This window comes from Sus scrofa, chromosome 1 (assembly GCF_054392235.1).
Source record: "Sus scrofa isolate SSC_HxYL_T2T_F1_AM1 chromosome 1, Sscrofa_HxYL_maternal_Yorkshire_Landrace_v2.0, whole genome shotgun sequence".
NCBI classification, from domain to species: Eukaryota; Metazoa; Chordata; class Mammalia; order Artiodactyla; family Suidae; genus Sus; species Sus scrofa.
In genome coordinates, this window is record NC_139383.1 from 278,920,125 (window position 1) to 278,947,380 (window position 27,256).

Here is a 27,256-nt window from a genome sequence, read left to right on the forward strand (position 1 = left end):
AATCAAGGAGAAAAGAAGAGGTACTGGGGAGAAATCTGGGAAAGATTTAGGAAAAAATCTGGCATTGGGAAAATAATTCTACTCCATCCAGGACATGCTGCTCTCATCCTCCACGAACAATTAAGCATTTATTGAAAGTTTGGTACTAGACAGACCAAGGCTCTGTAACCTTGAGCAAACGACATGTCCTATTAGAGTCTCATGTAGGAGTTCCTGTTGTGGTTCAGTGGAAACGAACCCAACTAGTATCCATGAGGATGTGGGTTTGCTCACTCGGTGGGTCAAGGATCTGGTGCTGCTGAGAACTGTGATGTAGGTTGCAGATGTGGCTTGGATCTAGCATTGCTGTGACTGTGGCTAAGCAGGCAGTGACAGCTCCAATTCGACCCCTAGCCTGGGAACTTCTATATGCTGCAGGTGTGGTCCTATAAAAGTAAAAAAAAAAGTCTCATGCATATGTAATACAAAATACCCAGCTAGACCGACATGAAGATTAAATATGAATGATTTATATGTTTATATAGATTTTAATATACTACATTTACATATAATATGTATCTATATATTTTATCTATTTTTACATACTTTATGTAATATGCTTACATATATGTGAAATGTTGAATATTTATGTGTATGTGCATATATATCTATATATATATGCATATAAAATCACAATGGATAGTGACTATTAACCTACTGTGGTAATCATTTCACAATATATGTAAATAAAACCATCATGCTATACACCTTAAACTTATATTGTGATATATTTCAATTATTTCTCAATAAAGCTGGAGAAAAAATTCACAAGGCCTGACACTGAAAGGATGCTCAAGAAAAGGAGGTATCTATTACAAATACCTACTAAATGCTGAATTCTATGCCAGGTACTATTAACATCTGCATATGGACAGTACTTATATGTTGTTTAACTGCTTATTTTCCCCAAGATCATAAAAGAGCAAATCCGGAGTTCCTGTCGTGGCGCAGTGGTTAACGAATCCGACTAGGAACCATGAGGTTGCGGGTTCGGTCCCTGCCCTTGCTCAGTGGGTTAACGATCCGGCGTTGCCGTGCGTGAGCTGTGGTGTGGGTCGCAGACTCGGCTCGGATCCTGCGTTGCTGTGGCTCTGGCGTAGGCTGGTGGCTACAGCTCCGATTCCACCCCTAGCCTGGGAACCTCCATATGCCGCGGGAGCGGCCCAAGAAATAGCAACAACAATAACAACAACAACAACAAAAAGACAAAAGACAAAAAAAAAAAAAAAAAAAAAAAAAGAGCAAATCCCATATGATTTACTTATTATCACCCCACAAAGAGAATAAAAAGACACAGAGCAACCCATGTCCAACTGATATCTGAGTAAATTTAATTAACTTTGTTATAAAAAGATAACTTTGAACAGATAAAAGGATCGGCAAGACCCAGAAAATACATGATGTTTACCATGAGAACATTGAAAAACTAAGTTTTAAAGTATAGAAGAAAAAAGACATTTCTAGATATATTATTTAAGCAGTCTACATTGATTGATCAACCTTTATTGAGCTCCACTACATGCAAACTAAGCCCCTAGGCGATACCAAAACAATATGCCAGGGGTTGTCTTCTCTCTAAGAGCCTACAGCAGCCCTTTGAGTCTGACTGGATTAAGGAAGTTTCCACCATTTGTCTAGAGTTTCCTAACATTTGGACTCTACAGTAGCAGCTCTCAAAGTGTGCTTCACAGATATCCCCAAAACCCTTTCTGAGAATCTGGAAGATCAAAACTATTCTGTACTAATTATAAGATATTACTTGCCTTCTTCATTTGACATTTGTGCTGATGGCACAAAGCCAATGTTAAGTTGAATTGCTGCCCTTGGCGCTGTTCAAAGCAGTGGCACCAGGAGTTCCCGTCGTGGCGCAGTGGTTAACGAATCCAACTAGGAACCATGAGGTTGCGGGTTCGGTCCCTGCCCTTGCTCAGTGGGTTAACGATCCGGCGTTGCCGTGAGCTGTGGTGTAGGTTGCAGATGCGGCTCGGATCCCGCGTTGCTGTTGCTCTGGCGTAGGCCGGTGGCTACAGCTCTGATTCAACCCCTAGCCTCGGAACCTCCATATACCGCGGGAGCGGCCCAAGAAATAGCAACAACAACAACAACAACAAAAAGACAAAAAAAAAAAAAAAAAAAAAAAAAAAGTGGAAAAAAAAAAAAAAAAAAAAAAAAAAAAAGCAGTGGCACCAAAACATACTGGTAGTCACTGTTTTCCATTGCTGCCACACACTGGGGGAGGAGGGTGGACACACACAGCCATTTTAACTGCATAAAATAGAAACACACTTTGAGTCTGCGCTATTGTTTGAGTTGTATACTGAAATAGTCAATTTTTTCATGGATTATCAATTTACTCAAAAGAACTAACAGAAAATTATGATTATTCAGGCTAGCATGTTCGACAGATATTATCTTGAAAATGAACAAAGTGAGCATGCCATTTCAAGGAGAACTGACAGTCTTTGTTGCCAATGATAAAATTTAAGCCCTTAAACAAAAATTAGGATTTTAGAAAATTTATATCTGTTATGTGCTTCACACAGCTTCCCAACATTCAAAGTTGTTTCCACTAAGATTAGTGGTGATATTAAAAAAATTGATTTGATATTATATAATTAAATGTGTCAATTTCAGAAAATCTGCATAATTCAGTGAACCAGTATTTTCCAAATGGCCAATGCATTACAAAATTGCATATTACATTATATGCATATTACAAAATCATGCATGGGTAAAAGATCCATGCAAAGTGCAAGATGGACCAGTGGATTTTAACAGAACAGAGTATGAAAAGTTCATTAGTATAGTTTCAGATTCCACACTGCAACTAACTTTTAAGAAACTACCAAACATTGAGATCAGCGTAGTATCAAAGAATACTATGTACAATTATATAAAGAAACTATTAAAATTCTTTTTCCATATATATATATATATATATATGTATAGAGGCCAGATTTTCTTCATATACCTCAGCCAAAATAATATATTGAAAAAGACAAAAAGGAGATACAGATACATGCAGCTATGATAACTCAGTTATCTTTTAAGAAGCCAGACATCAAGGAGAGCTGCAAAAATATAAAATAATACAATTCTTACCATGCTTTTTGTGGAAAATATAACTATTTTTATACTTATTTTTATTTTTTAATAAAATTTCCACTTACTAAAGTTAACATTTTTAAAAATATTATGTTGCTATATAGTGGGTTTATTATTTTTATTTTAAATGACTTAATATTTAAAATTTCCTAGTTTTAATTTCTAATATAGTAAAAAGTGATAGCTTTAACCCAAATAAACAAAAACTCTTGGAAACCTCAATAATTTTTGCAGATGTGAAGATTATCTGTGTGGCAAGAGATCTTAGCAATCTGATTTTGTCTATTTGGTTGATATCATTTTTCTTAATGGAAAACTGGAGTAATATAAAGCACAATCAAGACCTGAATCTGGGTCTCCTAACTTCAATTTTACATTCATTCTAGACCACAATTCCTATATTTAGTAAGACAATAATTTAGAAACCTCTCATTCCATTCTTCCCAGTAAGCAGGAAGTTTGACTAAATAATTACAATAACAGTAACTGAAACTTGAATGTTACGTCTCTAGATATTCCTGCTTTCATTTAATTCTCACAACAACCCTGTGATAATAAGTACAATTAATTACTGACCTCCAGGTGAGAAGTGGAAGTTAAACCAAAAGTCACACAGCTACTAAATGGCAGAGACGGGATCTGAAAATAACCCTTCTAACAGAGAGATATACCAGCAAAAAAGCTTTCTTATAACTACCAATCAAAACGTTTGTATGGTTACCATCAGTGCATTTATGGAAATAGAGAACCTGTGATTCTACCTCACTACACCTTCAGATGTAGACAGAAGAAGGACTTCCCGTGTGGCTCACAACATAACTACTCGGCGTTGCTTCTACAGATGCAGACAGAAGAAAACACTAGCCTGGAGTATGGCCTCACAAATATAGTTCTACACTAAATGGCAAGAAAACTAGCAAACAGGGAGATGTGCTAGATATGTAACCAAGTGCCTCTTTTTCTTACCTATCTAGTGTCTCTACCATCACCCATTAAAAAGTGACAGGAGTCAAGGGTGAAGGGTTTGTTACTGACACAGAGCTGGGGCAGCGAAAACTTCTGGCAGGTATTTTCTAAGCTGTAACTCTTCTACTATGCAAACTAACCTCCAAGCTGAGTCCACCTGGTTTTATCATACTGAGCCTTGACAAGAGCCATCATTAGTGTCCAAACTCCACTTTTCCCAGGCTGATGACATGTGTCAGGTCTTGAATCCTGGTGCCACTCCTGTCTGCCAACTCAGGAAAGGCTTCTGTAATGCCTTTGGATTTTCTGAAATACCTCAAGTCACAAGGCAGCAGCTGACATCAACTCCCTCCTGAGGATGGACATTTGGCCAGGAGCCCAAGCTGAAGTGGATTTGTAGGTTCTTGATCTTTTTTTGAAATCATTCCTACCTTCTCACTGGCAATTAAAATAAATTCCTCCCCAGAGAACAGCCAGAAGTTGGGCAAGGCTCCTTCATCCAGTGGTAGTCACTTTTGATTAGAGAAGCGTTAAAATGTAGCAGCAGCTGATAAATGTCAGAGCCTGGAGGGCCGTCTCAGAGTTTTGATCACTTACAGCTATTTCTCATTTCACATCATGGACAGATTCTAAGCCAACACCACTCAGCACTGCTTGCTTAGTCAAATGCTTCAGGTCAGCGTACTAAATTTTAAGCCAATGGTCCGTTAGCACTAGTTCTGGGTGCATCCCTAAGGCTAAGATGTTTGACCTGCCAGGCAGATGACTTGAAATAGTCTGCAGATGCCCAAGTGGACATTAGTCAACTTTTGCAAAAAGTCTGCTTTTTCATGGTGGAGGGGTGGTGTGGTATAAATGAATACACACACTTACACAGAGTCAAGGATTTCAATTTTGACCCACTCTGTGACTTGGGGGTCTTCGTTTCCTTCTACATCTGTTTTCTCTATCTGTCAAAGAAAGATCTTAGCCTAAATCAGACATTCCAAATGTCCATGAAATGGCTACATCAGAATCTTTTGGGGGCTTGTGAAAACGATAAACCCATTCCTAGAAGATTTGATTTACTAAGTCTAGTATGATGCCTAGGAATTTGCATTATTAGTAATTCATATTTCCCACCACCACCACTTTTAATTCTGATGTAAAGACAGGTCTGGAAATCACTAAATGACCTCTAAGACTCCTGAGAGGAGTTCCCATTGTGCATCAGTGGGTTAAGAACCCAACACTGTCTCTGTGAGGATGCAGGACTGATCCTTGGCCTTACTCAGTGGGTTAAGGATCTGGCATTGCCACTAACAGTGGCATAGGCTGCAGATGCAGCTCAGATCCAGTGTTGCCATGACTATGGCATAGGCCACAGCTGCAGCTGTGATTTGACCCCTAGCCTGGGAACTTCCATATGCCATAGGTACAACCGTAAAAAGAAAAAAAAAAAAAAAAAAAGATTCCTGATATCTTTAAAAGTTGTAAAACTCTAGACTGGAACTTATTTTCTATTCTTTCATCCCAGAATTTTTTTCCTCTATCCACAATTAGCATTCCCACTCAAACATCAGAATTATCTCATTTCAGGTTAGCAATGAAGACAGAAGTCTAAAAGCAACATATCAAGTATTAATAGCTTACCCAAACTAGTACACTATTTCATTTATGAAACTATGAAGTAGATCTAGGCATAGCTTTTCTGGATAATATACATTCAAAAATAAAACTTTTAAGATACTATATTTTGCAAAGATTCAACTATTTGCTGGAAACAGCCAAGAAAAGCAACATTTAAAAAGCATTTTTCCCTAAATGTTATGAATAATTAAAAAGTTATAGAATGACTATATCTAATATTGATAACTTATGATGCCTTAATAAAACTATAATCTACCTGAGGAAATAATAAACTTTATAAAAACAGAGGTCAAGTTTTTAAAGCATAAAGAACCATATGATCAAAATTTTAACCCAATAAACAGGCCAGGGGAGAAATACAAAGTTTTATATTATTGATACATCTTCAGGATTTCATTATAAAAAAGGAAGGATTCAATCCTCTGATCACTGTTCTTGTTTATTTCATTAACTAGTTGTTGCAAAACACATGCCTGTTGCTCTAAAGAACTTTTAAAATCTCCTCCCACACTTTTGGAGTTCCTGTTGTGGCTTAGCGGAAACAAATCTGACTAGTATCCTGAGGACTCAGGTTCGAGCCCTGGCCTGGCTCAGTGGGTTAAGGATCTGGCATTGCCATGAGCTGTAGTGTAGGCTGCAGACGCAGATAGGATCCTATGGCTGTGGCGGAGGTCAGGGGCTACAGCTCTAATTCGACCCCTAGCATGGGAACCTCCATATGCCACGGGTGCAGCCCTAGAAAAACAAAAAAAAAAATTTTTCTCCCACACTTTTTACATATTACAATAAAACCCAATATTCTCTCCAGCTCATTCCTTAATATTAGTTACTGCATTATTTGGGTTCCTTTTTTGTTTTCTTTTAGGGCCCCATGCTATAGGGAAAGGTGTGACTAATTGATGGTGAATCTAAACTACTGCTGGCAAGTAGTCACTCGTTTTGTTTTGTTTTTGCTTTTTAGGGCCACACCTGAGGCATATGGAAGTTCCCAGGCTAGGGGTTCAGTCAGAGCTACAGCTGCTAGCCTATACCAGAGCCCCAGCAACATGGGATTGGAGCACGCCTATGGCCTACACACAGCTCACGGCAACACCAGATCCTTAACCCGCTGAGCAAGGCCAGGGATTGAACCCGCATCCTCATGGATGCTAGTCGGGTTTGCTAACAACGGAGCCACAAAGGGAAAGCCCTCTTTTCTCCGCATCCCCCGCCCCCGTCCCCAGATTGGCTGCACCCACAGCATATGATAGTTCCCAGGAAAGGGACTGAATCCAAGGTGCAGCTGCAACCTACACTGCAGCTGCAGCAACACCAGATCCTTTAACCCACTGCACCAGGCTGGGGATTGACTCAAGCTGCTACAGTTGGATTCCTAACCCACTGCACCACAGTGGGAACTCCACATAGCCACTCAATGAATGGAGATTGAGACTTCCAAAAGTAGCAATATTACATCAGTGACAAGACTAGATGGCAAAATCTTGGTATAAAGTTCTAGTCAGCATTTCTCAACCTGAAGTTCATAGGGAGGCCATGGACAGGTTCTTGGATTCCATAACTGAAACTCCCTTCAAATTTTTGTGTCTGCATATGCATGTGCATAGGGAGAAAATCCATAGCATTCCAGAAAGTTTTAAATTATATATGTAACTTAATCCTCACAACCAATATGAAATAGGTGCTAACATAATTCTCATTTTTACAGATTGAGGAAATTGAAGCTTACAGGAGATAAAAACTTTACAAAAGGTAACAAAGAAAGTGGCAGAGCATTAAATTCAAAAATGTCTTTAAAACTCACATATGCATATGAATATTTACAATTCATTGGCTAGTCAGACATTGTTTTAACTATAAAAGAAGGATTTTACAAGAAAAGAAGGTTTTTTTAAAATAAGTGTTTATGTACTAGAAACCAAAATCTGGGCAAAACATGTAAATAATAGCCGTAAATGATTTTAACACTAAAATAATTTTGAAATAACATATATAAAAACACATATGGTTTTTAACATGCATCATGCGCTGTTTTATACATCTGACATATATTACCTCATTTAGTCCTCACAACAGATCTATAAGGTAGTACTATCACTATCTCCATTTTATAGGTAAGAAAACAGAAACAAAGAGGTTCATTTGCCTAAGGTCATATAGCTAGTAAGTTGCAAAGTCAAGATTCTGGATCCAAAGTCTGTGCTCGTTAATATTGCTTCCCCAAACACTTAATATATGAAAATTTAAACTATGGTCACTTAAAAGAAAAAAGGAGAAAGCCAAATAAAATTCCAATTGGAAAAGTTTATCATGATAAGGTACTCCATTTATTCTAGTTAAACACACATGAACCAAGAGCAATGAGGAGAGACCCAGTAGTTATATTTTCATGCTACTTTCACATACACAAGCTCATCTGATTTTCACAGCTGTGTCCACAGGAAGAGGGAGTGCCATCTGTCCTACATCTTAAAGATGAGTTAACTGATGCTCTGAGGGTTTACTCAATTCTGATCACCATTACCCAAACTTTCCTGCCTCTAGTATTTTCTATGCAGAGTTTTCCCTCTATTGGAATATCCTTCCTTCTCTGTCTAGTAAAAATTCAACTAAACCTTCAAGGCCCAGATCAGATGTGATCACTTAGATAAACCTTTCCCGGCACTTCTAGGCAGAATTAACCCTTCTTTTTCCTATTCTTCCTTAACATGGTTCAAACCATTCTGCCAACATAGCAATCATCCTCTTTGTCATCAGCTATGTCTATGTCTAGTTCTCTGAGTAGACAACGAGCTCCATGATGGAAGGGCTGCATATAGGAGAAAAGATTCCACTGCTGAGTTAGCAAAAGGACGAAGGAGAACATTGGCAGTCTGGCTAAGAGGAACATGGATTCATGCTAACATTTTGTTGTCACCTTTATAACTTAACAATTTGTCCTCAAGAATAGCAACATTATGAAGTTCCTGTTGTGATTCAGTGTGTTAAGAACTCGACAGAGTGTCCATGAGAACGTGGGTACGATCCCTGGCTTTGCTAAGTGGGTTAAGGATCTGGTGCTGCCAAAAGCTGCAGCACAGGTTGCAGCTGCAGCTCAGATCCAGCATTGCTGTGGCTTACAGTGGCAGCTGCAGCTCCAATTTGACCCCTAGCATGGGAACTTCCATATGTTACATGTATGGTCCTTATTAAAAAAAAAAAAAAAAAAGTAACATTACTCTAAACACTTCTGGAGATGCTCCCTGCATGGTGCTTGGGAAGTGTATGGACAGCCAACTGCCAAAGGTAGTGGCTCCTTTTCTGAACTACTAATCTCACAAATATATATATTGTTTTATTAAGTTTATGCTTCTTATTTCTTTCAAGTTTATCAAGAGGACTATGAGAACATTTACATCTCCAAGATAGGACAATGTGAGTTTCACAACATTTTGTAGTACCTCTGGAAAAGGAAAGAAAGGAGGTAAGTGAAACAACAATGGATGGCATGGTGAGTTTTGACAAACTCAAAATCTATCTAAATCGAGAATTAAACAGTGGACCGATTTATTAAATGCACAGTAGCTTCTGTAAACTGGCTAATTCAACCTTTAGTTTTTTAACCCTTAGACTTTATCTTTGCATTGAGTACATAAACCTCTTGGCCAAACTAATTTAAAAAACCCAATGTGTGCCTTTCTTGAAGATAAGAACTAAACTTAAGGATTTAAAGCAAACTGAAGAAATGAAGATAAAATGAAGGCCTTTACTGTCATGAAAACCATCTCAAACACAATAAGAAAAACCCCTAATGTCACTTTAGAAATCTACCTTTCACTCTTCTCTAGTTTTTCAAGTCTATGAAAAGCCTTCTTTTTTAGAATGCCATAAATTTAAGCTACAGTATTTTGTACACATCTAATGGTTTGGGGTAGCAGAGGTCAGCATATTTTTAAAGTCTGATTATTTATCAAAATGTAATAAGGCATTGACTTCTCTTCGTATTATCAGGCCAAGGGGAAGACCATTTGAAATAAACCTACTAAAGAGTTTTTAAAATACTACACAGTAACAGCTGCTTGATTTTTTGTTGTCATTTGTACACAATTTACTGTTACAACACTGAAGACTCAACAAAGCTGGATAACTGAAGTGTTTTGACAGAGGGCAACATAATTAAACTAATGTAGAATGTAAACAGTTTATATACAAACCAAATTCTCACTGGTTGATTTTTTTTTTTAATATGTATCATTTGAGTGTTTAAAAATGAATTTGCGAACAGTCAACCCTTAATATTTAAACTTAAAGCAAAGGGTAATAAGTATCCCTGATTAAAGATTATCCTCAATTCAGCCAGCAGTTCTGTAAGCCCTTTTTCTCTGGAGCACTCCTGGATCTCTATTTATGAACTCTATGTTCTGAAAAGTTCCATGTAATTAATTAATTTTCCAGATTTTTCTTTCTTTTTTTTGGGGGGGGGTCTTTTTAGGCCCACACCATGGCACATGGAAGTTCCCAGGCTGGGGGTTGAATCAGAACTGCAGCTGCCAACCTATGCCACAGCCATAGCCACAGCCACGCCAGATCTAAGCCACATCTGTGACCTATGACCACAGCTTGTAGCAACATTGGATCCTTAATCCACTGATTGAGACCAGGGATCAAACCCACATCCTCATGGATACTAATCGGGTTCTTAACCCACTGAGTCACATCAGGAACTCCTTTCCTTTTTTTTGTTTTTTCGGTTTTTTTTGTTTGTTTTTTGGTTTCGGGGTTTTTTGTTTTTTTTTGGCTGCACCTGTGGCATATGGAAGTTCCTGTGCCATGGGCTGAATCTGAGCCACAGCTGTGATCTACACCACAGCTGCAGCAACGTGGGATGCTTAAACCACTGTACCAGGCCAGGGATCAAATCCACACCTCAGCAGTGATCCAAGCTGCTACACAGACACCAGATTCTTAACCCACTGCACTGCAGCAGGTTCTCCATTTTCTAGATTTCTCACCAAGGATATTAAAAAAATAACCAGTATGTCTATAATGCACTGATATCAATTCTGCCGAAAGCTAAGATACCTGACATTTTAGCTACTCTCTCTGACCCTACTAAAGAAGAGGTAGGCTTTTTAGTAGATGGTAGGGGTTTTTTGCTTTTTCTATTTGGAAAATTTTTTTCAAAGTCTTAAAGTGTAGACTTAGTAATCACTAAGCCTCTGTGGTTACTTGGTGATTCAGAATCTCAGCTAGAGAGGCCACTAAAAATAAAGGTCAATTTTTTAAATCATCTTCTATGAAATATTTCACCTACTGTTATCATAGACAAACACGAAGAGGATGTTTACTTGTCTGACTTAGATCTCACAGAATAAAGGTCCTGGCCCAGATATACAACAGTAAGTTGTGTGGCAATCAATGGAGAAGGCAGTATAGTCAGTCAGTTCTTGCAATCAAAAAGTCTAGTAGTCAAGTTCTGGCTTATAAACCTGGCTCTTGGCCATGTAACTTTGGGCAAATTGATTTCTTTAAAACTCAGTTTTCTTATGAGATAAAAGTGGGCCAAGAATTTAAGAAGAGGGGGAATTCCCATTGTGGCTCAGCAGAAACGAATCTGACTAGCATCCATGAGGATGTAGGTTTGATCCCTGACCTTGCTCAGTGGGTTAAGGATCCAGCATTGCCATGAGCTTTTGTGTAGGTCCCAACATGGCTGATGTTGCTATAGCTGTGGCGTAGGCCAGTGGCTACAGCTCTAATTTGACCCCTAGCCTGGGAACCTCCATGTACCGTGGGTATGGCCCTAAAAAGACAAAAAAAATTAATAATAATAATTTAAGAAGAGTTCCTGTTGTGGCTAAGTGGGTTAAGAACTCGATTAGTATTCATGAGGATGCAGGTTCGATCCCTGGTATTGCTCAGTAAGTTAAAAATCCAGGAGTTCCCGTTGTGGCGCAGTGGTTAACGAATCCGACCAGGAACCATGAGGTTGCGGGTTCGATCCCTGGCCTCGCTCAGTGGGTTAACGATCTGGCGTTGCCGTGAGCTGTGGTGTAGGTCGCAGACTCGGCTCGGATCCCGCGTTGCTGTGGCTCTGGCGTAGGCCGGTGGCTACAGCTCTGATTCGACCCCTAGCCTGGGAACCTCCATGTGCTGCGGGAGTGGCCCAAGAAACGGCAGAAAGACCAAAAAAAAAAAAAAAAAAAAAAAAAAAATCCAGGGCTGCCACAGCTGTGGTGTAGGTTACAGACGCAGCTCGGATCTGGCGTTGCTCTGGCTATGACACAGGCCAGCAGCTATGGGGGCTCCAATTCAAGCCCCAGCCTGGGAATGTCCATATGCCAAGGGTATGGCCCTAAAAAGACCCCCCAAACACAAAGAAAAAAAGTATTTAAGAAAAATATACAAATCCCAGGACACAGTAAGTCCTCAATACATCTTATTTCCTTCTTACAGTCATGCCTTAATAATTAAAGTACTACTATAAAATTAAGTATATGATAGTTTAAGAATTATAAAATAATACTAATACTATTCAAAACTCTCCTCAGACACCCATTTGAGTCTGCTTATATAAATAACAGTATCCTCACAATTCTGAAGTTCATTAGCTCTGTGCTGTACACAAAATAATTTCTTCATTTAAATACTTTCAACCTGAAGCCTGGAAAAGAACATGAGAGGCTCCATCAGAAGTGGTCTCACTGCTCACTGGCTCCTGTAATGTGGGTGCAGGCTGAAGAAGGGCTGCCAGGGCCAGGACTCAGTCTTCAGAGAACTCCAAGGAACATTCAACGCTGTCGGTGAGTTTGGGATTTGAAAAAACCACCGACCGTTGACTGTACCTTGGGGTTCTTACTGACAACACCATACTTCCTGAAGCAAAAGAGAAGGCTGTACACTTTGATATGTCACATGAGATTACCAGAACCAGTCCCACTGCCCGACCTCCAAAGGTGTCCAGTGAATTTTTTAAAAGCTCCCTTCTATTGCTATTGCCCATTGCTCCTTGCTTTTTGTTAAACAAGTGCTTTGTTTCAACAAGATAAGGAGAGTTCCATGATGACACCTAACGTTTTTTAATGTCTCCTAGAAATATCCCATTCTGGTGAGAAACTGGATGTAGCAAGGAGAGGTTTATTAAAAACATGTATTTCATTTTGGAGCAAAATCCAGTTAAGTATTTTACACCCATTTCTCCATGTCCCCTCAAAACCTTTAATTAGGGATGAGGGGAGGATTTAATAAGCAAAAATAGCACAAAACTGTCCAATACCTGCACAGCTCTTCACATATTCCACCTCCAATTATAGTCAATGTGGTTAAGTTTTGACAGCCCCATTAAAATATAAGCTGTTTGAAGCAGCTAGTGTCTTACCATTTCCATCCACACATATGCTTATTTAAATGTTTGCCAAATTCAAGTAAAAGGTCAAGTCTAGAGTTAGAAGGATTTGGGGTGAATCTTGGCTCAACTCCCTAACTAACCGTGTGACCCTCGGCAAGCGTCCAGGTCTCAGTTTTCTCATGTATGATAAAATGGGGGATAATAAGTATACTTACCTCTCACAGAGTTTTAACATTCAATGAGATAATATATAAAGTGCTATATACCATTCTCAGCACACAACAAATGCTCAATATATGTAGGCTATTATTATTATTAACCCAAAACTTATCTGTGCTAATTTACGTTGAAAAGCACTCAGGGAACTTTACTCGATATTCTGTAATAAATCTATATGGGAAAAGAATCTGAAAAAGAATGAACATACGAATATATATAACTGAATCACTCTGCTGTACACCTAAAACTAAAGTAACACTGTAAATCGACTATACTCCAATATAAAATAAAAATTAAAACAAGAAAGAAAGCACTCATAATTCTCAGTTCAAAACAGAGAGGAAGAACCAGGGTCCTGAGCTCTTATTTATACCTACCAGTATGCAAGCACTGCCTGTGTGGTCACAAAGCTACCCATTAGCTTTTCTAGGAGCTCCTTCTCTGAATCACAGTTTCTCCATCTTCAAGAACCTCCCATTCCCAATGTTCTTTGCAGCACTATACACAATAGCCAAGACATGGAAGCAACCTAAATGTTCATCGACAGAGGAATGGATAAAGAAGATGTGGTACATATACACAATGGAATATTACTCAGCCATAAAAAGGAAAGAAATGATGGCATATGCAGCAACATGGATGGACCTAGAAATTATCATGCTAAATGAAGTCAGTCAGACAGTGAGACACAAACGTCATATGCTACCACTTACATGTGGAATCTAAAAAAAGGATACAATTAACTTAACTGCAGAACAGAAAGTAACTCACAGACTTTGAAAAAAACTTATGGTTACCAAAGGAGACAGGTTGCGGGGGGAGGGATGGGCTGGGGGTTTGGGATGGAAATGTAAAATTAGGTTGTGATGATGGTTGTACAACTATAAATATAATAAATTGAGTTAAAAAAAAAAAAACCTCCCACCTTTATTGTCAATGTTATCTATAATTATATGGATCCTCAATGGCTGATTCTTAAGAGAGATGCAGACACAGGCCTCAAAAATCCAGCATGGAAAAGAGAAGCCTCAAGTTGGGATGGGCCAAGCATCTCTACCAACTGAAAATACTGATGGCTGCACTCAACATTCATTGCTGTCGGTGGGTTTGAGTCTGAATCAACTCACTGATCAATGAATGCAAACTGCGGACCAAACAACACAGAGGAAGCAAAAGTGTGTGCAGAGAATCACCCGAGTGCATCAGCTACTGTGCTGAGTGGGAGCTGCTGCTGTCACCAATATACTGGCTAAAGGCTAACATGGAGTAAGCCCTCTAAATTCCTAGTACTTTTCTTTTTTCCTTTTTTTAAAAAGATATTCTGGAGATAAGAGAATATTTTATAGAAAGAATAAACATCATATCATACTAAAAAAGAAAAAAACCAATGCTATCATAATTTTTTCAATTAAAAAGAATCACATGCTCCTTAGTTTAAGTTCAAATGCAGAAATACATTAAATAAAAACTGAAAATTCCTTCCCTCATCATCTGTAATCCATTTTCTCAATGGAAATTACCTTTAAATATAGTAAGTTTAGTAACTTGTTTAAATAATAAGTATAATAAGTAAATTTACTATTATATTATCTATCACTGAAATAATAAATATCATAAGTAAACTAAATATTTAATTTCCTTGAAGACCTTTATCCATGTACCTACAAACAGATACATACAAAAACCACGACTCTGGTTTTTTGGGAGGCTGGCTTAAACAAAAACTAGCTTATTTTATACTTACTCTCATATAATCTGCTTTTTCACTCAGCTATACATTACAGATAGCCCTCCACAACAATCTTATTATATTGCACTCATTCTTTTAAATAACTACATCATATGTGTTACTATGAATGCCCTGATTAAATTATTATTCAAATGTAAATATTCTCTTTTGACCAAAACTATAAGGTCCATTCATTCTGACTTTTGCAAACCATGTCATTCAAGTAAGAGAAAAAAACAAGTGAGATGAAAGATTCACATCACTTCTCTTAACAAAAATTAAAATGGAGGCGTTCCTGTCGTGGTGCAGTGGTTAACGAATCCGACTAGGAACCATGAGGTTTTGGGTTCGATCCCTGCCCTTGCTCATTGGGTTAACGATCCGGCGTTGCCGTGAGCTGTGGTGAAGGTTGCAGACGCGGCTCAGATCCTGCGTTGCTGTGGCTCTGGCATAGGCTGGCAGCTACAGCTCCGATTAGACCCCTAGCCTGGGACCCTCCATATGCCGCGGGAGTGGCCCAAGAAATGTCCAAAATAATAATAATAATAAAAAATAAAAATGAAAAATAAAATGTAGTATCACCTTTTGAATCCTACAAAATAAGATGAGATGAGCCACAAATTCTTTCATAATAATGACCAGAAAGCAAGGATCTTGGTCATGAATAGCTAAAGTTCAAGATAGAAAGAGATTCTCACAGCAAAAGTCAAACTAAACAAGGCAGTAGAAAAAGAAGCTTATCAACTTAGCCTTCTGAAATTTTCTTCTCAAAGATAGGAAGGAAGGAGAAGTGCAGCTATAGTGAGACAAGAACTAATAAGAGATTTCAAAGCCAAAAGAAAAATGCAAAAAATGTAAGAATTCAGGAAAAATAAGGGGGTTAGGCCATTGTTTCCTAAACCTGGTTGTACATGAGAATCATCTAGAGTTGCTTTTAAAAAAATGCAGATTCCAGGGAGTTTCCATTGTGGCTCAGTGGAAACAAATCCAACTAGTATCCATGAGGATGAGGGTTTGATCCCTTGTTCAGTAGTTTGGGAATCTGGCATTGTTGTAAGCTGTGGTGTAGGTCACAGACGCAGCTCCTATCTCATGTTGCTATGGCTATGGTGTAGGCTGGCAGCTGTAGCTCCAATTTGACCCCTAGCCTAGGAATTTCTGTATGCCACAAGTGTAGCCCTAAAAAGCAAAAAAAAAAAAAAAAAAAAAAAAAAAAAAAAAAAAAAGCAGATTCCTGAGTTCTACCCCAAAACAGAAGAAGGGCCATATAATCTGTATTCTAAAAGCCCGCCAGGAGATTTTGGGCCACCAAAGGCCAGTTTGAAGCAAAGCCAAGCCCAGGGACTTAGCACCAGCTTCCGACCACACTTCATGTCACTCACTCACTTTTCAATTACTGCCCAAACTTTTCTGCCACCATCTGATACCGCCATTACTCTTCCGAGCACAGAAAGGTATAGTTATACTTATGTTACTATGGAGTATCTCTCTTCAGAGTACATAAAATTCACACCATGTTGTGCCAGCCAAACACATCAAATTGCATCTGATGTTTTATAGAAACAGATATGTTTATGTTCCCTCAAAAACTAAAACCTAGGTAAAGAACCTAATGAATGAACAAGGTTAAATTCAGGTGATTGTCCTACCCAAGAAGCCTTTATAGAAATCAAAAAGTTGTCTTTCTTTCATAATGGTAGATACATAGAAGGTAATTCACATGTTGCTGTTTTCCAGGATGCCATGTGTTCTAAAGGCATTTATTTTCAACCACCAATTATTTCCAAGTTTTCTGAAAACATTAGAGAAGAATGTCTCACACATTCTTTGAAAAACTACACCTAGGAGTTCCCGTCGTGGTGCAGTGGTTAACGAATCCGACTAGGAACCATGAGGTTGCGGGTTTGGTCCCTGCCCTTGCTCAGTGGGTTAACGATCTGGCGTTGCCGTGAGCTGTGGTGTAGGCTGCAGACGCGGCTCGGATCCCGAGTTGCTGTGGCTCTGGCGTAGGCCGGTGGCTACAGCTTCGATTCGATCCCTAGCCTGGGAACCTCCATATGCCGCTGGAGCAGCCCAAGAAATAGCAAAAAAGACCAAAAAAAAAACAAAAAAAAAGAAAAACTACACCTAAACAAGTATCCCACTTATACCCAGAGAATCAACAGTCTTTACATATACCAATGAAAAAATTACAACCATAACCATCAAAATCTTATATAGTTTCTATTGGATGAAACTAAGTGCTACAGAAAGGGAGACAATTATGTGAGTTTAAGGGTGTTTCCTGCAGATGGGACTTGTAAATAAATAGCTGCAACAGAGAAAATATGTGGTATATATAGGCGACGACAGCAGAATAGTTCAGAGATTATGTTAGGAGTCATGAGGAGCAGCAGTAAAAAAGTAAAAAGACAAATTACAGACAGCCTTGTGAGCCAGGCAGAAAAATTTACAATTAGCGCAACAGGGGGCCATTTTAAATGCTGAGTTCTGAAAGGAGATAATGAAAGCAAGACTTTGGCAAGTTCATTAAGCAGATGAAGTAGGAGAAAGGGAAGAGAGATCTGACAGAGAGAAAAAAAAAAAAGCTGCGCAAAAGAGCTAAGGTAAAACTGAGGCAGCAGGGATAGAGAGAATGAAAGGATATCTCAAAAAAGCATTTTAGCTTTTGGTTTTGGTTGTTTTTTGTTTTTCAAAGCAGGGTTTTGTTTTGTTTTGTTTTAGTCCTATGTACTCACTGAAAAGTTCATACAAAAGAGAGAAAACTAAAGTTGACCCCCTCATTCTGTTCAGTGTATATCCTCCCAGATTATTTCAGAGATATTTAAAATACACATATTTAGGAGTTCTCTTGTGGTGCAGCAGATGAAGGATCTGGCATTTTCACTGCAGCGGTTTGGGTTCAGTCCCTGGTCCGGGAACTTACACATGCCATGGGCATGGCCAAATAAATAAATAAATAAAATACATGTATTTTATACTTAGAAAAAATAACAAAAATTATACATTATGTCCCATAAAAATTTTTTCACTTAAAACATTGTAGCCATCTTTCCAGGTCAAAGGACTAGATCCGGCTTCCAAAGAACTGGCTCAAACACAAAAGATAGTGAGGAGTTAAGAATGGTGCCAAACTCCTGACTAGATTAGGAACCTAGAGTGCACTGAGAAATAAACAGCTTCAGACTAGAAGAAAGAGAACTTCATCTTTTGTACAGAGGATTCAAATTTGCAATTTATAAGCATGGGGCTGAGAGTAAACAAGCCACACAGAGAAAGAAAAAGACAATAGTTACTGGGACACCTACCACGCACCTGGGCTGCAACAGAAGCCTGGAGATATGAAGGGAGCAAAAGTAGATAGTAAAAATGGCAGACCAAGTTCTAATGAACAAATAATTCTAACTGTGAAAAGTTCTGCAAAAAAGAAAAACAAGGTACTATGAAAGCAAATAATAGAAGGGACCAATCCAGTCTTAGGGCTGAGAAAGGTCCAGAAAGTGACCTCAAGGAAGTCACTTGACATGTAAGTTAAGACTTGAAGGGTAATTTCCCTGGGTGAAACAGGTGCGGTGAATCCAAGCACAGGGACAAATGGCATGTGTTCAGGCAAAGGAGCACAGTGCTTTCACAAAACTGACAATGTGTCTAAAGCACATAGAAGAGGTCCTAAGACAAGGCTGGAGAAAAAGGCAGGGATAAAAAGAAATAACAAATAGTTAGAACAATTTTGGGAGTTTCCATCATGGCACAGAGGAAACGAATCTGACTAGGAACCATGAGGATGTGGGTTTGATCCCTGGCCTCACTCAGTGGGTTAAGGATCTGGCACTGCTGTGAGCTGCGGTGTAGGTCACAGGCGCGGTTCGGATCCCATGTTGCTGTGGCTGTGGTGTAGGCTGGCAGCTGTAGCTCCGACTTGACCCTTAGCCTGAGAACCTCCACATGCCATGGGTGTGGCCAAAAAAAGCAACGACAACAAAATTGGAGTGATAGTCATGGATAAAAATAGATTTCTGGAAAGGAGTGGTGAGGACTTTGGGCTAAATGAAGTTGAAAATTTCAGCCCCATTACTTATCAACTATCTGAACCTAAACAAGTTACGTCCCCCCTTTAAATATATGTCATCTGTAAATAGGGGATATGATAACAGAGGGCTACGTGAGGAATAATAATATATGTAAAATTTCACATAGAGCCTACCACACAAAATACTAACATCTTTGTATGCGTACATGTGTGCACATGTGCAAGTGTGCAGTGGCTGACAGGAAGTAAAAAGCAGATTGTAAATTCAGACTGGAAACAAAAACATTAACAGTTTAAATCTCTAAGTTGTAAAGTTAAAGTGATTTTCATGTTTATTATTTATAATTCATCTTTGTCTTCCATGTGCTTAGCAATAAATATGAACTATTTTAACAATTATGAAAAATTATTTCTAAATGTCTTTTTTTAAAAAGCAAAGACTTCTTTTAGATGTAAGATCTACCTATGTCTGGCTGAAAAGCAGATAGAAGAATCCACTGTGGAAAAAGAAGAAAAGATGGATTGTTTTTTATCCAAAAAGGGGACCTGTAGAAAGCACAGCCACAGGGAAAGTGGAAAGTAAAGGGCGCTGGGTCCACAGTTGAAGTGGTCACTTCGAAGGGCAGACACATCAGGCTCAGAGAATGAAAAGCAAATTCCAGCCCACCTCTGTAATCCTTCCATGCTATGTCTCAACAGAATCCAACTGGACATCGTGACCCCAAATTTTGCAAGGGCCCTGGCATGGAATAAGTGGCTGCCAAACAAATTACCTTATGATTTCTGGCACAATTACGTTTATAACTTAGGAAGCTCCTTGAAGTAAGCATAGGATGCCTTCAAGCCATCTGTGCCATGAAGTATAGTTCCAACACAGGTATAATGTTTATATTTACCATATATCAGGACCAAGCTATCTTGATTATACTTGCTATATTACCCTTGAACTTAAAACTATAGCCCAACTTCCCTTCCTACTCTTCGGACTAAAACTACTGAAAACGCATGTAATCAATCAAAACCCCATACCCCTTTCTCGTCTCTTCAATACAGTGGGTCCTTCCTATCTGCAGGTATGGAGGACCAACTATATTGCACCATTTTATAAAAGGGCCTTGAACATCCTCAGATTTTGGTGTCCAAGGAGGGTTCTAGAACCAATTCTCTGTGGATATCGAGGGGCAACTATAAACAGATAAGGCAAAACAACAGAGTAAAGAAGAAATAAATGCTTTGGGATGGTACAGTTAGAAAATCTGAATTTAATTCCAACTCCATGGTTATATGTTCTTGAACTAGTCACCTTTTAAGCCTTACTTCTCTGTGAAAGGGAAACTAAGGATACTGGACTGCTGTGAGGCCTGAGAAAACACAGTGAAAAGTGTGCTGCAAACAGCACACAGCAGTAGAGCCCAATGCATCTGGTCTTTGATGATACTACTCCATGGGTTATCCCCACTCTCAGTAGATAAGATTCCTTTACACTCCAAACTCTCACCTACTTGTTATCCAGAAGCACATAATTGCAAAATGTCTAGGTGAGGTTATTAATCTATAACCTGGGCCTGAATGCAGGCATTTTTCAGTATATAAGTGTCACCAGCCCAGACGGTCTATCAGAGCCATTTTCTATTTACTTAGGTCTTTTCAAATTTCTCTCAGATATACTTCAGTTTTTAGTGTACAAATCTTACATTTGTTATATTTATTCCTAAGCGTTTTATTCTTTTGATGCAATTGTGAATGAATATTTTCCCACTTTCATTTATGTCCTTTTTTTTTTTGTCTTTTCTAGAGCCACACCCACGGCATATGGAGGTTCCCAGGCTAGGGGTCTAATCGGAGCTGTAGTCGCCAGCCTACACCACAGCCACACCAACTCAGGATCTGAGCCTCGAATGTGACCTACACCACAGCTCACAGCAATGCCGGATCCTTAACCCACTAAGCGAGGCCAGGGATCAAACCCACAACCTCACAGATCCTAGTCGGATTCATTAACCACTGAGCCACGACGGGAACGCCACACTTTCATTTTTGGATTGTTGCTAGTTATAAAAATACAGCTGATTTTTTTTATATTGATCTGATATCCTATGACCTTGCTAAACTCAATTAGTTCTATTTGTTTTGGGGTTTTTTTGGTGAATTATTTAGGATTAAATAAAGGATTACATCATCAATGAATAAAAACAGTTTGAATCTTTTCTAATTTAGATGCTTTTGTCCCTAAGTCCCACCTTATTAATCTAGCTAGAACCTCCAGTAAATGTTGAAAAGAAGTGGTAAAGCACATTCTTACCTACTTTATTCCCAGTCTTAGGGGAAAACATTCATATTTACCACTAAGTATTATGTTAGCTTTAAGCTCTTCATAGATGTCCTTTGTCAAGCTGTGAAAGTTGCCTTCTCTTCTTAGTTTGTTGGGGAGATTTTATCATAAATGGGTATTGAATTTTGTCAAATTTTTTTGTGTGTACCTACTCAAATGATCATGTGGGTTTTTAAACCTTTATTTTATTAATATGACATATCACAGAGGTTAGCAAACTATGACCTGTGGATCCAGCTATTTTTAAGTTTTACTGAAACATAGCCATGCCCATTTATTTACACATTATCTATGGCTGGTTTTGCAGTACAACAGCAGAGTTGAATAATTTCAACAGAAACTATATGGTCAGAAAAAGCCTAAAATACTTAACCATCCAGGCTTTTAAGAGAGCACCTGATGACCCTGGGTATGTTAGACTAATTTTTACATATTAATCCAACCTCGCATGCCTGGAATAAATCCTAATTGGTTACGGTATATAATCCATTTTCACATGCTGCTATATTTGGTTTGTCAGTATTAAAGATTTTTGCGTCTGTGTTCATAAGTCACACTGATCAGCAGTCTTCTTATGGTATCACTGGATAATGCTGTCCTCATAGAATGAGTTGGGAAGTGTTCTCTCCTCTACTTTCTGAAAGCGTTTGTGAAGGATTAGTATTTATTGCTTCTTTAAGTCTTTATAGCATTTACCAATGAAGCCACTGGGCCTGGGATTCTCTTTTTAGGAAGATTTTAAACTATTAATTCATTTTCTTTCACTGTTATAGGTCTATTTATATATTCTATTTCCTCGAGTCAGTTTTTGGGGCTTTTTTTGGTTTTTTGTTTTGTTTTGTTTGTCTTTTTAGGGCCACACCTGAAGCATATGGAGGTTCCCAGGCTAGGGGTTAAATCGGAGTTGTAGCTGCCGGCCTATGCCACAGCCACAGCCACAGCCACGCAGGATCCAAGTCGTGTCTGCAAACTATACCACAGCTCACGGCAATGCCGGATCCTTAACCCACTGAGCAAGGCCAGGGATCGAACCCGTAACCTCATGGTCGCTAGTCAGATTCGTTTCTGCTGTGCCACAATGGGAACTCCCCTGCTCAAGTCAGTTTTGACCATTTGTGTCCTAGGAATTTTTGTCTAGCAATTTTCCTACTTTATCTAAGTGGTCTAATTTGTTGTGATAAAGTTATCCATGACACTGCTTTACAATAAGGGATGCTTAGAATAATATATAATATTATTATATAACATATTATACAATACATATACATTATTATATAATAGGTATGCTGTTTAATTTCAAATATTTGGAGCTATCCTAGATTTTTCTGTTATGGATCTTTTTTTTTTTAATGGCCACACCTGCAGCATGTGGAAGTTCCTAGGCACTAGGGGGCAACTTGGAGATGCAGCTGCCAGCTTACGCCACAGCATTGCCAGATATGAGCCACACCTGTGACCTATGCCGCAGCTTTCGGCAATGCTGGATTCTTAACCCACTGAGTGAGGACAGGGATCAAGCTCACATCTTCATGAATACTAATCAGGTTCTTAACCTGCTGAGCCACAATGGGAACTCCTCTGTTACAGATCATTAACTCCATTGTACTCAAATCATGCCTTGCATAATTTTGATCTTTAAAAAAAAAACCCTGAGACTTATTTTATGCCCCAGAATACTCTTAGAGACTGTTCCATGTGTCCTTGAAAAGAATGTATATTCTGCAGAGTATTCAATAAATATGAGCTATGGTAAATGGGCTGATTGCTTCTCAATCTGTTATAAGCCTATGGTTATTGTTGACAGTTTTGTTCAGCTTTACAGTTGCTTTTTAGGGACAGAACCTGTTGATTTTCTCAGTCACTCATGCTAGAAATCAATCTCCCCCTTGGTATATTTTTACAAATCTCCTAGGTAATAAAACCCTAATCTTGGTGAAGCTGAAGAGCTAGTCTGAAATCAAATCTATTTTCCTGGAATTAGACCCAGTGCCATAACAAATTGCTCAAATATAACTCAATCCCAAAATACACTTAGGAGGAAAAACTTCCTGAGGAAGGCAGAGAAATAGAGTCTTTCTGAAATACTGGAATAATTTTCAAATCTCAAAGATGACAGAAGTCTCAATATCAAAGATTTATCTTCAGTTCCCACTTCTAAAAGCCCTAACCATTGGAGTCACTAGTACCTTCTATGTGTATATATAATCTGAGATAGCCCCACAGCTAATCATGGCTAGGGCAAGAGTAGATGAATAGCCTTTAAACCAGTTTAAGGAGAGTTTACTCCTTGAAATTTAGCTATTCCAGTCAACGCCTCTGGTTTTCCTCCCTTGCTACCAGTCTATATTTGCCAGGCACCAGCACTGTTCATACACTTCAGTGTGTTACTTTACCATAATATAGCTCCTTGTGTTCAACTCAGGTTTTCTCTGATTACGCCAAGTTTCTTTATAAACTCCTAAGACAAGATCATATTGTTTTTTTGTTTTTTTTGTTTTTGTCTTTTTTTGCCATTTCTTGGGCCGCTCCCGCGGCATGTGGATGTTTCCAGGCTAGGGGTCAAATTGGAGGTGTAGCTGCTGGCCTACGCCACAGCCATAGCAACACAGGATCCGAGCCGCATCTGCGACCTACACCACAGCTCACAGCAACGCTGGATCCCTAACCCACTGAGCAAGGCCAGGGATCGAACCTGCAACCTCACGGTTCCTAGTCGGATTCATCAACCACTGAGCCACGACAGGAACTCCAAGATCATGTTGTTTAAGCTCTGAAGTTATCTTTGGCTATGATGAAAAGGGCAGTGAGAGGCAGGGTAGTTTTAACCTGTCAGCCTTAGCTTATCATCTGCGAACTACCATCTATTTCATAAGATGGTGATGAGGATTATATCATGTGAAAATAAAATGCCCAGCATCTGACACACAGCAAGCCCCACCAGAAGTAGCTTTTTTTCTCTATTACCATCATTAGATTTGCATATTCTCAACAGAAGGTTTAAAAAAAAAAAAAATCACATCACTAATATTTAGGATCTAAATGGCACCAAGTATATTAAGAAAGCTAATCAAGAGTAATTCTTGCTGGGTAACCTTCTTTTCACATAACAGCACTACATCACTAATGTGAGCAGCCATACCAACTCCCAATCAACATCTATTTCTTCCAAATTTGTTTCTAGCCCCACTGTATGATTGAAGCTTTTCAAATTACCCTGTTATCTTTCACCAGCATTTGTAGGATCATTCCCATTTATCTACCAATGCTGCTTATGACATTTGTTTCACTTAGTGATATTTTTGCCCGAGTTACTTCAAAAGAGAAAACAAAGGTCAGAGGTTGAAACTAACTGGTCAGACTTAAAATGTAAAAGAATGGGTATATTTTTGGTAAAAGATAATTAAGGGTCAAAATTACTATGACTGTTAGGAAAGGGTGATTAAGGCATTTCAAGTTTTTAATCTAACAAAACTTCTCACAGAGACAGCAGAGAGAAAGAGAAAGGGACAGAGACTAAATCTCACTATTATTATTATTTTTGTCTTTTTAGGGCCTCACCTGCAGCATATGGAGGTTCCCAGCCTAGGGGTCATATTGGAGCTACAGCTGTGGGCCTACATGGCAATGCCAGATCCTTAACCCACTGAGCAACGCCAGGGATCAAACCCGTGTCCTCATGGATACTAGTTGGGCTCATTAACCACTGAGCCATGAAAGGAACTCCACAATTAAGATTATTTTGATGAAAATGATGTTAAGGTTTGGCTTTTAGTGAATTTTAGTTATACTGAAAAGATTCCTGGACAACTAAGATGCTAATAATGCAGTTACCAAAAAAAAAAAAAAAAAAAAAAAAATCAACAAAAGTCCCAGCACAAAATCATTACACACAGGATTTTATTTTTTTGTCTTTTTGCCATTTCTTGGGCCCCTCCCGTGCCATATGGAGGTTCCCAGGCTAGGGGTCGAATCGGAGCTATAGCCACTGGCCTACACCAGAGCCACAGCAACACGGGATCCGAGCCGCGTCTGCAACCTACACCACAGCTCACGGCAATGCTGGATCCTTAACCCACTGAGCAAGGGCAGGGATCGAACCCGCAACCTCATGATTCCTAGTTGGATTCGTTAACCACTGAGCCACAACGGGAACTCCAGGATTTTACTTTCTTTTCAACTACACACGTCTACTCCATCCAACATAAGGAAAAAATTCCTAGAAGAATCATTTGTCAGACTCACATGACAAAAATTCTGTCCATAGGACTGATCACATAATGAGTAATAATTCCATCAATAGTTTAGAGCCATTATCATAAAATCATAAACATTTGCACATACACTGTGACCACACACATGCACTCGCACAATGATGAGACTTTAAGTCACAGAAGACATATGCCTTTTCTATTCATACCTAGCTCCAAAGGCCCATGGCACTGAGACTTCTTCTGGCTAGGCTGTAGCTGTTTTTTTACTTTCTCTTCTTCCTTCCCAATGTTTCAGCCCCAGGATTCTCAAGGTATAAATTTAAAGGATACTCATAATGAATTAATCTAACTTTCATTCATCTTATGAGTGACTGATGTTCAATTCCTTTCTACTTATGAATAAAGGCTGTAAGTAACTTGTTAATGGACTATCAATGAAATAAAATAAAGGCTATAAGTAACTTGTTAATGAATTGTCAATAAAATTTATAAATGTGTCTATAAATTAAAAGTAATAAGAGACTTTGTAGCATTCTACCAATAAGCTGGCTGCCACAAAATGGGTGGCAATGTTGCAAAGATACTACTGCAAACACACACATAAAATCACTTGGAAATTTTGCAGCTCTTAGAATTCCATTATCACTGTTGAGGGAATTAGTGGTAGTGTTCAATTACTGCTATTCTTGCTTTTCATCTTCAATTGTGACTCACTCAGCAGCATCATTTCCAAATTAGATACATGCTGTATATAATGATAGGCAATGCATTAAGAGTATCCTTAATTTAAAATTTTTTAATACTATAATTACACTTTGACATGTATATGTCATGTTTCAAGTATGAGCCATACCTCAATTGCTAATGCACATTTATCGCCCTCTCTCCAAATGTATTTGTACATAATAGTCCACTGCCAATGAATTATTTTCAACTGGAAAGCAGAAGAAGGAAGGTTAAGTAGGTAATGGAATCCAGCCTAAGTCAGCTGTGTTCATAACCCCAGGTAAGTCACTGAGGTCAAACAAGCTGGCATCATTGTTATAATCAAGGATCCTACTGATTATAGGCTGCCAGGTCACACTGCTTCCAGTCTAGTTGTACTTCCAAATCTCTTCTCTTCTTAACTATTCCAGGGAGCATCAGAAACTCACCTTATCCATTATCTTTTAATTTTCACAGCCTGATAATTCTACCCCTGGCTTCTAAGAATCTTACATCTCCTTAAACAAACTTCTTCCTTCTTTCTTACCATCTTAAAACAGTTTCTCAACCAGGAAAATTTCTATTCTCTCAATTTCCATTCCTATAAGAAAAACCCACATCTGAAACTATAACATTCGCAAACATTCCTTTCTTGGCCCTCAAGGAAAGTCTCAGACCCAAGGCACAACAAGGCACAACTATTAATGCCACTTCCTACAATCTCCCTGGAAGTAGATTCTAAGCTCTTGAATATTAAAAGCACACCCTTCTTGCCCCTCCTCCCCAAACTCATGTCTCTTCTCATTCAGGGTCAGCTCTAACACCTTAACCCTCCTCCCGCAACATTCAAAGGCAAGCAACTGGATGGCCATAGAATAAGCCAAGATTTTGAAATCTGATAGGCAATGGAAGAAAGACAGCAGAATGGATTCCCATATATGTTAATCAGAGTTTCTATATATATATA

The 27,256-nt window shown here is 38.7% G+C and overlaps 1 protein-coding gene, 1 long non-coding RNA gene and 2 other non-coding genes across 10 annotated transcripts in view; 3 read left to right on the plus strand and 1 right to left on the minus strand.

Moving 5' to 3' along the window:
* The window catches only part of NR6A1 (nuclear receptor subfamily 6 group A member 1), a 245,479-nt gene that overhangs the window by 159,347 nt on the left and 58,876 nt on the right, over positions 1-27,256 (minus strand).
* Positions 1-27,256, plus strand: part of LOC110256222 (uncharacterized) — a 106,188-nt gene that overhangs the window by 23,121 nt on the left and 55,811 nt on the right. For 3 of the 4 annotated variants that reach the window (XR_014827752.1, XR_014827760.1, XR_014827757.1), the window contains exon 2: positions 9,103-9,199. This is a non-coding gene — a long non-coding RNA (uncharacterized LOC110256222). Of the gene's footprint in view, positions 1-9,102; positions 9,200-13,778; positions 14,200-27,256 lie in introns of those variants that run through there. The other variant, XR_002337506.2, reaches the window with a different exon arrangement.
* Positions 12,493-12,572, plus strand: MIR181A-2 (microRNA mir-181a-2). The gene has a single exon (NR_035385.1). It is a non-coding gene; the product is annotated as a microRNA mir-181a-2 (primary transcript).
* MIR181B-2 (microRNA mir-181b-2) lies at positions 14,355-14,440 on the plus strand. Its single transcript, NR_031534.1, has one exon. It is a non-coding gene; the product is annotated as a microRNA mir-181b-2 (primary transcript).